Genomic DNA, 13,321 nt, shown 5'->3' with positions numbered 1-13,321 from the left:
AATCCGTGTCTGTTGTTGTTTCTGTCTTCTTTTTAGCAATTCCTCTCTAGGTGTACTACACCATGCTCTTTTGATGGATTGGTTTAGCAGTTTCACCGGGTACCCCGGTCTTGCAGTTTGTTTTTCAAGATGTTCGCATGGTGCATAAATTCATCTTTGAATGTGCAGTTTCTGCGGATGCGCAGAAACTGCCCTATCGGGGAGGTTTTGCTTGAGACTCCTTGGGTGATTGCTCGAAAATTCTAGAGCTTTGTTACGATCTGTGTCCTTCTTAAAAAGCGTTGTGACTAATCGTCCTTCTACACAATACACTTCGACGTCCAAAAAGGACATTCTTGTTCTTGATGTTTGTAGTGTAAATTTTATATCATTTGTCCTGTCGTTGATCCAGGTGTGAAATTCAACCACTGTTCCTGTGATCCTGACCATTTGAAAAAAATATCGTCTATATATCTCACCCATCCTCCTATCCACTGGAGGAATGGGTTATTATTATAGACGAACATCTCTTCATATTGGCTCATGTACAGAATTGCCAATTCCGGGCAAAAGGACAGCCCATGGCTACTCCTCTTGTTTGAAAATAAAATTCATCACCAAACTTAAAATAGTTTTTTGTGAGGGCCAGTTTTTGCCAGTTGTAATATGAAGTCTGTTGGGATTCTCATAGGGCTCTCTCGCTTGTTCAAAAAAATATCTCTAGAACCTCCAAAGCCTGGTCCTGGGGGATTTGGGTGTACAGCGAGACTATGTCCATACTTACTAATGTGTCCTGGTTCTCAATGAATGTCATTTGTTCTAGCTTTGACAAAAATCAGTGGTATCCAGGATGAAGGATTTTACCGTCAAAATGAAAGGTTTCAAGAAAAATCAATAAATTTGGAAACTGGTTCGAACAACGAGTCACATCCAGAAATAATAGGTCTGCCCGGTGGATTATCTGCATTTTTGTGCACCTTGGGTAACACATAGAATAGTGGAGTCCGTGGGTGTTTTATTGGATAAGAAATTGAATTCATTCTTCCCGAGGAATCCTTGGTCAAGTCCGGTTTTCAGTATCAATCCCAATTCATTTTGTAGATCCAATGTTGGATCCTTATTAATTTTCCGATAGCACGTGGAATCCGACAGTTGTCTGACCGCTTCTTGAATGTAATTTGTTGTTCCCCAAACTACTATGGATCCGCCTTTGTCGGCCTGTTTTACTATAATGTTATTATTTTGTTTAATAGTTTGTAGAGCCAACTTCTGATCTTGAGACAGATTCGGTTTGACATATCCGTTCCTTCGTTTCTCCTGTACAGCCAGAGCTGAGAGTACCGTTTTTTCAAAATATGTGACCTCTTTGGGCACTTTATGTGCTGGAGGGCAGAAGCTTGATTTTCTTTTAAAACCAGTGGTCTCCGTTTGAAGAGAGTTCTCTTATCAGCAAAAAATGTGGTCAGTCGAATTTTCCGGCAAAATTCTATAAATTCAAGTTTTAGTCTCACGAAGTCAGTAAATCTTGATGGTACAAATGTGAGTCCCTTTTCAAGGACACTGATTTCCGATGGTGTTAGTGTCGTATTTGAGAGATTAAAAATGGAAGATTTTATATGGGATGTTAATTCTTGTAGTTTTGCCTTCGTGTTGACATTTCCCATGGCTGGTTGTATCTGGTTTTGCCCCCGTGGTTTTTGTGCGTCCTGTCCTAAAAAAGTCTGTTGTTGCTGCTGATTTTGATAGTTTTGTTGATATTGTGGTTGATAATTCCTCTGGTACCCCCCTCTTTGATTAAATCTCGGGCGGGGGCCTGCTTGTTCAGAATCGCTGCCTCCGGACGAGGATGTTTCTGAAAATGTTAGAAACTTAGATCGAGATCTCCCTTGGTTGTCGTTCAGAAGCGTCTTGCTTCTGGTCTAGAGTAAACTCTTGTTGTAAATACGGTATGTTTTTTCGAATGTAAAATTCCGTTTATCCCTTTCAAAATTATTGTCTTTCTGCTGGACTGTAAAATCTTTTAAATTCCAATATTTCTTTATCCACACGCTCGAGTAAAGCTTTACAATCCTGGATCAAGGGGTTGGTTTTGATTTCTGCTTCTAATTTCTCAATCTCTTCGAGTTGTGCTTTCGATAAACGTTGTGCGGTTTCAATAGTTAACACCATCAGATCCCGGCTACATTTAGTCTCAATGTAGCTGAATCCTTTCTTATATATATTATCCTCGGTGAATATGACTGGTATATTCTTTACAATTAACCCAGATGGTATGGTCCCTGACCTCAGGTGTTGGAGCAAGTAGTGACCGTGCAAGTCCGTCCTTATTTGTTTCTTCTTCAAACGGATCAGTTTATCTGATTCATTACTAACTTGTGCCGTATTACTGAGAGTGGCGGAGCCAAACATGGGGGGGTCCTTCAATAGTTTTTTAATGTGATCTTCGCTGTATGCGAAGGTCTGATCTTCTGACATAGTCCAAAGGGTGAGTGCAAAATTCCTCAAACTATAAGGTGTTCAGACATACGCTCTCATTCTTCATACAAGAAATTCCAATAAGTGAAAAAATTAGAAATTGTGAAAAAACGAGTGAAACGTGAAAAGAAAAGTGACTCGACTATCTACCTCTCAATGACAAACTCCAGACTCCTCTTGACAACTAGCCGCAGCCCAAGGCCTGTGGCAAACAATGGATTCGCAAATTTAAGACAATAGTCTTGTCTCAGAGGTGCCCCTCGCGAGCCGGCGCCCGCAAATTCACTAAGAAACAATTAGGGTCTGGCGTACAACACAGTAAGGCTACGCCTATCAAGGAATGAACAAAACAGTTTGCCAGTACTGTGGACTGAATTGACTGGATTACCTTTGAAGAGCTACCAATCGCTCTCTCAAGCTGACCTCTTTTTCCGTCACAACAAGTTCAACCAAAATGAATTTCAGAAACAAGGTTTGTTTGAATTCAGTATATAAATCTATTTTTTATTTTTAAATTATGTTTTTTGTCATTTGTTTTTTCAGATCGTCTTATTCACAAGATCATACAGCATATACAATGAACCGTCAGTTGGGAGGAGAACCAATTGAAAGTTCCGGGGAAGGGACAATGGCACAATTAGAGCAACACTTAGACACTTAACGTACATTTAGACACTAGACAACATATATAAGTGATACATAGAGATTAGGGTTGGTAGAGGCAAATGGCATTATTTACAACTTTATACAAAAGCAGCTGTGGTTATATTCCCCTAGATGCAAGTTTGTTCATTGGAATGGATAAAGCAAATTGATACTTTTCTTGTCACTCAATATATGAGTAGTTTAAATAAAGTTTCAGCAAGAAATCAAGTTTTTTATATATAATGCCCACAATTGGCCTTCATATTTACAAAACAGCCATCATGCTGGCGCCACCATACATCTACCACCGTAATGATATACAAGTCAATAATTCATAGGTCGACGCGTTTCGAATCCTAATTAATTATGTAGGATTCTCTTCAGGACCAAACCAACTCAATCTGTGAAAAATAAGTGAGAAAAAACTTGTGTCAGTGAAAACTAAAGAAAGACTCTCATGTCACATTCAACATCCACCCGTTCTCAATAAATTACCTGTCATCCTTTCGACCTTTTTTATAGGCGTGATGAATTAACTGCAAAAAATCGAAACATTGTGTTTCAGTAAGTTGTTGTGCACATAAGTTAGTGAAACCACTGCGTGGCGGTCGAATTCGTACTTACATATTCCTTCGGATGAGGCCTCCCTCCTAATTATATATCCAATAGGTTGATGTTTTGTTTTCAAACGAGGGGTCGGGTTCGCCTCGTGAACTCAATCTAAAATTGAAAAAGCAACGGAGATAATTATTCCGTTGTCATCGCTGGACAAGAAGACAGAAACAACAACAGACACGGATTGTCTGTGTGTCAACATATTGTCCCACATCGAATTTCCTAAAAAAATTGATCTACCAGAATTGGCACCTGATTAAAGATCTAGACAGTCAATTTTCGCAACATCCTTTATTTGCTTTCAAAAAGGACAAAAGCATTGCGAATTACATTGTCAGAGCTGCAATTCCAAAAACCAAACCAGTGACAGTAAGGGACTATGTCAACCTACCACCCATTAAAGGTCATCGTAAATGTGGCACATGTCTTTGCTGTGCTTCCACTCAGGAAGGAGATCTATTCCAACATTCAGGTATATCCTGGAAACATGACCAGTTCACCAACTGCAAATCAAAAAATGTGGTGTACGGGATCCTATGTCCCTGCGATAAGCTATACATAGGAAAGACAAACCAGGAAATAAGACAAAGGTTATCCCAACATAAATCACGGATAAAGAGGAAAGTGGTCACTGCCCCACTAGTACAACATTGGATGGACCAACTGCACAGTGAGCAAGATTTAAAATGGACTGTGATTTCGAAAATTGACCCTGACCCCAGGGGCGGAGACGTAGAGGCTAAATTGCGACAACGTGAGGCTATGTTAATTTTGAAATTTAATACAGCCACACAAGGTTTAAATGAAATGTCAGAATTGTATAGCCTATGATGATCTGCATATGCCTCTGAAGATATGTTCCCATTTTATAAGGGACTTTTCACATGTACTTCGAACACGGGAATACTCCGCCAGACTTAAAAACTACATATCCCATGAGCCCCTGACCTGCAAACCGGAAACGAATAGGAGTAAATAGAGGTACTTCCGCCCAACTGGTATCGCGCTTCCCAAACCATTCGCGACCCATATTGGAGGAGAATCATGAAGCCTCAAGGTAAACAACATCCGCGATCGAACTAAGAAACGCGAGCAGAGCTGCACCGCACTCTGGGACCCTCTGACTCGCTCATTAGACTGGTCCAGCGATGACAACGGAATAATTATCTCCGTTGCTTTTTCAATTTTAGATTGAGTTCACGAGGCGAACCCGACCCCTCGTTTGAAAACAAAACATCAACCTATTGGATATATAATTAGGAGGGAGGCCTCATCCGAAGGAATATGTAAGTACGAATTCGACCGCCACGCAGTGGTTTCACTAACTTATGTGCACAACAACTTACTGAAACACAATGTTTCGATTTTTTGCAGTTAATTCATCACGCCTATAAAAAAGGTCGAAAGGATGACAGGTAATTTATTGAGAACGGGTGGATGTTGAATGTGACATGAGAGTCTTTCTTTAGTTTTCACTGACACAAGTTTTTTCTCACTTATTTTTCACAGATTGAGTTGGTTTGGTCCTGAAGAGAATCCTACATAATTAATTAGGATTCGAAACGCGTCGACCTATGAATTATTGACTTGTATATCATTACGGTGGTAGATGTATGGTGGCGCCAGCATGATGGCTGTTTTGTAAATATGAAGGCCAATTGTGGGCATTATATATAAAAAACTTGATTTCTTGCTGAAACTTTATTTAAACTACTCATATATTGAGTGACAAGAAAAGTATCAATTTGCTTTATCCATTCCAATGAACAAACTTGCATCTAGGGGAATATAACCACAGCTGCTTTTGTATAAAGTTGTAAATAATGCCATTTGCCTCTACCAACCCTAATCTCTATGTATCACTTATATATGTTGTCTAGTGTCTAAATGTACGTTAAGTGTCTAAGTGTTGCTCTAATTGTGCCATTGTCCCTTCCCCGGAACTTTCAATTGGTTCTCCTCCCAACTGACGGTTCATTGTATATGCTGTATGATCTTGTGAATAAGACGATCTGAAAAAACAAATGACAAAAAACATAATTTAAAAATAAAAAATAGATTTATATACTGAATTCAAACAAACCTTGTTTCTGAAATTCATTTTGGTTGAACTTGTTGTGACGGAAAAAGAGGTCAGCTTGAGAGAGCGATTGGTAGCTCTTCAAAGGTAATCCAGTCAATTCAGTCCACAGTACTGGCAAACTGTTTTGTTCATTCCTTGATAGGCGTAGCCTTACTGTGTTGTACGCCAGACCCTAATTGTTTCTTAGTGAATTTGCGGGCGCCGGCTCGCGAGGGGCACCTCTGAGACAAGACTATTGTCTTAAATTTGCGAATCCATTGTTTGCCACAGGCCTTGGGCTGCGGCTAGTTGTCAAGAGGAGTCTGGAGTTTGTCATTGAGAGGTAGATAGTCGAGTCACTTTTCTTTTCACGTTTCACTCGTTTTTTCACAATTTCTAATTTTTTCACTTATTGGAATTTCTTGTATGAAGAATGAGAGCGTATGTCTGAACACCTTATAGTTTGAGGAATTTTGCACTCACCCTTTGGACTATGTCAGAAGATCAGACCTTCGCATACAGCGAAGATCACATTAAAAAACTATTGAAGGACCCCCCCACGTTTGGCTCCGCCACTCTCAGTAATACGGCACAAGTTAGTAATGAATCAGATAAACTGATCCGTTTGAAGAAGAAACAAATAAGGACGGACTTGCACGGTCACTACTTGCTCCAACACCTGAGGTCAGGGACCATACCATCTGGGTTAATTGTAAAGAATATACCAGTCATATTCACCGAGGATAATATATATAAGAAAGGATTCAGCTACATTGAGACTAAATGTAGCCGGGATCTGATGGTGTTAACTATTGAAACCGCACAACGTTTATCGAAAGCACAACTCGAAGAGATTGAGAAATTAGAAGCAGAAATCAAAACCAACCCCTTGATCCAGGATTGTAAAGCTTTACTCGAGCGTGTGGATAAAGAAATATTGGAATTTAAAGATTTTACAGTCCAGCAGAAAGACAATAATTTTGAAAGGGATAAACGGAATTTTACATTCGAAAAAACATACCCGTATTTACAACAAGAGTTTTACTCTAGACCAGAAGCAAGACGCTTTCTGAACGACAACCAAGGGAGATCTCGATCTAAGTTTCTAACATTTTCAGAAACATCCTCGTCCGGAGGCAGCGATTCTGAACAAGCAGGCCCCCGCCCGAGATTTAATCAAAGAGGGGGGTACCAGAGGAATTATCAACCACAATATCAACAAAACTATCAAAATCAGCAGCAACAACAGACTTTTTTAGGACAGGACGCACAAAAACCACGGGGCAAAACCAGATACAACCAGCCATGGGAAATGTCAACACGAAGGCAAAACTACAAGAATTAACATCCCATATAAAATCTTCCATTTTTAATCTCTCAAATACGACACTAACACCATCGGAAATCAGTGTCCTTGAAAAGGGACTCACATTTGTACCATCAAGATTTACTGACTTCGTGAGACTAAAACTTGAATTTATAGAATTTTGCCGGAAAATTCGACTGACCACATTTTTTGCTGATAAAGAGAACTCTCTTCAAACGGAGACCACTGGTTTTAAAAGAAAATCAAGCTTCTGCCCTCCAGCACATAAAGTGCCCAAAGAGGTCACATATTTTGAAAAAACGGTACTCTCAGCTCTGGCTGTACAGGAGAAACGAAGGAACGGATATGTCAAACCGAATCTGTCTCAAGATCAGAAGTTGGCTCTACAAACTATTAAACAAAATAATAACATTATAGTAAAACAGGCCGACAAAGGCGGATCCATAGTAGTTTGGGGAACAACAAATTACATTCAAGAAGCGGTCAGACAACTGTCGGATTCCACGTGCTATCGGAAAATTAATAAGGATCCAACATTGGATCTACAAAATGAATTGGGATTGATACTGAAAACCGGACTTGACCAAGGATTCCTCGGGAAGAATGAATTCAATTTCTTATCCAATAAACACCCACGGACTCCACTATTCTATGTGTTACCCAAGGTGCACAAAAATGCAGATAATCCACCGGGCAGACCTATTATTTCTGGATGTGACTCGTTGTTCGAACCAGTTTCCAAATTTATTGATTTTTTCTTGAAACCTTTCATTTTGACGGTAAAATCCTTCATCCTGGATACCACTGATTTTTTGTCAAAGCTAGAACAAATGACATTCATTGAGAACCAGGACACATTAGTAAGTATGGACATAGTCTCGCTGTACACCCAAATCCCCCAGGACCAGGCTTTGGAGGTTCTAGAGATTTTTTTGAACAAGCGAGAGAGCCCTATGAGAATCCCAACAGACTTCATATTACAACTGGCAAAACTGGCCCTCACAAAAAACTATTTTAAGTTTGGTGATGAATTTTATTTTCAAACAAGAGGAGTAGCCATGGGCTGTCCTTTTGCCCCGGAATTGGCAATTCTGTACATGAGCCAATATGAAGAGATGTTCGTCTATAATAATAACCCATTCCTCCAGTGGATAGGAGGATGGGTGAGATATATAGACGATATTTTTTTCAAATGGTCAGGATCACAGGAACAGTTGGTTGAATTTCACACCTGGATCAACGACAGGACAAATGATATAAAATTTACACTACAAACATCAAGAACAAGAATGTCCTTTTTGGACGTCGAAGTGTATTGTGTAGAAGGACGATTAGTCACAACGCTTTTTAAGAAGGACACAGATCGTAACAAAGCTCTAGAATTTTCGAGCAATCACCCAAGGAGTCTCAAGCAAAACCTCCCGATAGGGCAGTTTCTGCGCATCCGCAGAAACTGCACATTCAAAGATGAATTTATGCACCATGCGAACATCTTGAAAAACAAACTGCAAGACCGGGGGTACCCGGTGAAACTGCTAAACCAATCCATCAAAAGAGCATGGTGTACACCTAGAGAGGAATTGCTAAAAAGAAGACAGAAACAACAACAGACACGGATTGTCTGTGTGTCAACATATTGTCCCACATCGAATTTCCTAAAAAAATTGATCTACCAGAATTGGCACCTGATTAAAGATCTAGACAGTCAATTTTCGCAACATCCTTTATTTGCTTTCAAAAAGGACAAAAGCATTGCGAATTACATTGTCAGAGCTGCAATTCCAAAAACCAAACCAGTGACAGTAAGGGACTATGTCAACCTACCACCCATTAAAGGTCATCGTAAATGTGGCACATGTCTTTGCTGTGCTTCCACTCAGGAAGGAGATCTATTCCAACATTCAGGTATATCCTGGAAACATGACCAGTTCACCAACTGCAAATCAAAAAATGTGGTGTACGGGATCCTATGTCCCTGCGATAAGCTATACATAGGAAAGACAAACCAGGAAATAAGACAAAGGTTATCCCAACATAAATCACGGATAAAGAGGAAAGTGGTCACTGCCCCACTAGTACAACATTGGATGGACCAACTGCACAGTGAGCAAGATTTAAAATGGACTGTGATTTCGAAAATTGACCCTGACCCCAGGGGCGGAGACGTAGAGGCTAAATTGCGACAACGTGAGGCTATGTTAATTTTGAAATTTAATACAGCCACACAAGGTTTAAATGAAATGTCAGAATTGTATAGCCTATGATGATCTGCATATGCCTCTGAAGATATGTTCCCATTTTATAAGGGACTTTTCACATGTACTTCGAACACGGGAATACTCCGCCAGACTTAAAAACTACATATCCCATGAGCCCCTGACCTGCAAACCGGAAACGAATAGGAGTAAATAGAGGTACTTCCGCCCAACTGGTATCGCGCTTCCCAAACCATTCGCGACCCATATTGGAGGAGAATCATGAAGCCTCAAGGTAAACAACATCCGCGATCGAACTAAGAAACGCGAGCAGAGCTGCACCGCACTCTGGGACCCTCTGACTCGCTCATTAGACTGGTCCAGCGATGACAACGGAATAATTATCTCCGTTGCTTTTTCAATTTTAGATTGAGTTCACGAGGCGAACCCGACCCCTCGTTTGAAAACAAAACATCAACCTATTGGATATATAATTAGGAGGGAGGCCTCATCCGAAGGAATATGTAAGTACGAATTCGACCGCCACGCAGTGGTTTCACTAACTTATGTGCACAACAACTTACTGAAACACAATGTTTCGATTTTTTGCAGTTAATTCATCACGCCTATAAAAAAGGTCGAAAGGATGACAGGTAATTTATTGAGAACGGGTGGATGTTGAATGTGACATGAGAGTCTTTCTTTAGTTTTCACTGACACAAGTTTTTTCTCACTTATTTTTCACAGATTGAGTTGGTTTGGTCCTGAAGAGAATCCTACATAATTAATTAGGATTCGAAACGCGTCGACCTATGAATTATTGACTTGTATATCATTACGGTGGTAGATGTATGGTGGCGCCAGCATGATGGCTGTTTTGTAAATATGAAGGCCAATTGTGGGCATTATATATAAAAAACTTGATTTCTTGCTGAAACTTTATTTAAACTACTCATATATTGAGTGACAAGAAAAGTATCAATTTGCTTTATCCATTCCAATGAACAAACTTGCATCTAGGGGAATATAACCACAGCTGCTTTTGTATAAAGTTGTAAATAATGCCATTTGCCTCTACCAACCCTAATCTCTATGTATCACTTATATATGTTGTCTAGTGTCTAAATGTACGTTAAGTGTCTAAGTGTTGCTCTAATTGTGCCATTGTCCCTTCCCCGGAACTTTCAATTGGTTCTCCTCCCAACTGACGGTTCATTGTATATGCTGTATGATCTTGTGAATAAGACGATCTGAAAAAACAAATGACAAAAAACATAATTTAAAAATAAAAAATAGATTTATATACTGAATTCAAACAAACCTTGTTTCTGAAATTCATTTTGGTTGAACTTGTTGTGACGGAAAAAGAGGTCAGCTTGAGAGAGCGATTGGTAGCTCTTCAAAGGTAATCCAGTCAATTCAGTCCACAGTACTGGCAAACTGTTTTGTTCATTCCTTGATAGGCGTAGCCTTACTGTGTTGTACGCCAGACCCTAATTGTTTCTTAGGGTCTTCTTTAGGGCACTAGGGTGGTGGGTAAACTGTATGAAAGATAAAAAGGAGATAAGATGTGTGTACATGACGTTTGTTTGTATAAAAGGTGTCCTAAAAGGGTACATTAATTAAAAGGGATTCATTTCCAGGAATTCTATAGGAGGATACACACGGAGGTTATATTTACGCCCAATGTTTAATAATGCTAAAATAGGAACAACTACAGAGGCTATACGATGCTGTTTTAGGCTCACAGAGGAAAGTGCAATCCGAAGGATGGTACAGTTTTTGGAACATGCTTATAAAACATTACTTGACTAGATGGTTTTATCGGGTTTGTATATAGATGCAAAGGTAGGTATTACGACCAATGTACATCTTCTTTTTTATGATACTACGCATGGTAAATATGTGATTGTTTTATTCTATTTTAATGCCTGCTTACTTTCTATTTATTGCAATCAAATGATTAATACATTAAGTATTTTTTTTTACTACTATAGGAGGATAGTCAATCAAAAGGTCTGAAGAAATGGCCCGATGTTGCCCAAAATAAAGTTCCAAGGGGTTAAAACCCATTAAAACTACCAAAAAGGCCTTAGCTGGTGATGGTAGCCTGCTCTTCTTACAAAAATTATAGTGGAGTGCGAGTCTGAAGACTCCTTGGACAAAATTCTTTCACTTTTACTGTGCAAATGTAATCAAAGTGGCAGCCTAGGTGGCGCTTCAAGATGAAGCCTTACCCTGAGCTTGTGTGTCTTGTAATTTTGAGGAAGAGTCACAGGTGCCAATAGCAGGTTCACTCTCCTGATAAATGCAAGCAGGAGCCACATGTCAGCGTGCATGCATCCAGACACATTGAGAGATACAATCTGGCATCATTGCGCCCGAAAGAGCTAAGTCCCAGGGTGGGGTGCCGACCAAGTTTATTTGGAAAAGACGGATGGAAATGAAACATAGCTTGCGGTGACTGAACTTGGCCCCAGAATACATTTATTGTGTAAAAAACTAGTTGATTAATGATTGAGTCAGCCATTTCTGATCAACCAAATTAGTTCAAAAGCATATACATAACAAGTGCCTGGTAACACATTCTAATCCAAGGTCTGATGGGTCTTCTAACGTACACAACTGGACTTTAAAGACTTTATTTGAAAAGGAGAGGAAAATAGTGATAAGGTCTTCCTTGTGATAAGAGACACATAACACACTCCATAGGAATGTCTGATGACACATTTGGATGTGGTGTATAATGTGTTATATGTTAGGTGCAAGGGAAGTTCCATATTCAGGGGGTCTGTTGCACTGGTCTCTATAGGGATATTCAGGTGGATAACACAGTATATAACTCAGCATATGGTGATTATACAAAAACTAGTTATTGGGACCAATCAACAATTGCATGAAAAATGCATTTGAGGACCCTTTTAGGCCACATATATGTCTGAAGATACATTACATGTATCCATTATTTATATATCCCTCTTTGCTCTCTAAATCATCAAACTTATTTAGTCCTTTGAGAGAATCCAATATATACATCCTCAGAATTAGTGCAATGTCCTGGTCTTGTGGGTTCTGTTAAACTTCTCCAGTAATACCCATTTGATGTTCTCTGGTTTATGAATCAGTGCCTTGAAGTCTTGCACAAGGGGGGGCTCCTGCAGGTGTTTTGCACTGAATGCAGCTGCAATGTTGGAGAATAAACTGTTTCACTTTTTGCATAGCCTGATCTACAGAGGGGATGATGCAAGTACATCGTTACAATTAGTTTGACTCTTCCACATATGTTTGTTTTCATATTCAAACTGTTTGGTTGCAATGCATAGTCTGAATGCTGAGCATAAACCATATTTGAAGTGTCTTTTCAGTGGTGAGATATTTCATACTGTGTGGATGATTGGTTGTTACGAGCTTGATAGGAGTGTCCTCAGTTCTGAGTCCCTGGCACTCTTCCTTGTTTTAAATGCAAGTAGTGTGGACTGCTTAGGTCCAGTGCGTCTGAATCAAATGACAGTGCCTTTTTACTATTTTCTTTAAGGCATTATTCACTGGGCAGAAAGAAGTGGTGACTTCAATCTGTTCACATTATTTTGTTTTTTGGGGGGGTTCAGCAATCATTTTCACAAAGAATACTGGGCCATATGTATCAATGTATATGTATATGTATCCCCCATTATTTGCTGACTGGTATTGCTGGATTTTTTAATTTTCGTACTGGGGCCCTCCTGTCCATGCCCCATTCTATGTACTCTGACCTCTTAAACATGGTACGGTTGGCAAATCCCAAAATGCCATATTTAACTGCACAGTACAACCTGAGTACACGGTGCAAGGAAATACACCGATGGCATGGAAAGTTGAATGTCACCTTTAAACTGCAGCAATTGTTGTGCCATCCAGTAGAGTGACAAAGAAAACATGGCTTCAGGCCTACCAGTGTAACCTGACTACTGCACAAGTGGATAAACCAAAATATCCTTCCATATTTACACAGTCAGAGGAAATGTATTCTAGCAAGAGCAGCTT

This window comes from Lissotriton vulgaris, chromosome 11 (assembly GCF_964263255.1).
Source record: "Lissotriton vulgaris chromosome 11, aLisVul1.2, whole genome shotgun sequence".
Taxonomy (NCBI): domain Eukaryota; kingdom Metazoa; phylum Chordata; class Amphibia; order Caudata; family Salamandridae; genus Lissotriton; species Lissotriton vulgaris.
Note: the sequence above shows the minus strand (reverse complement) of the source record.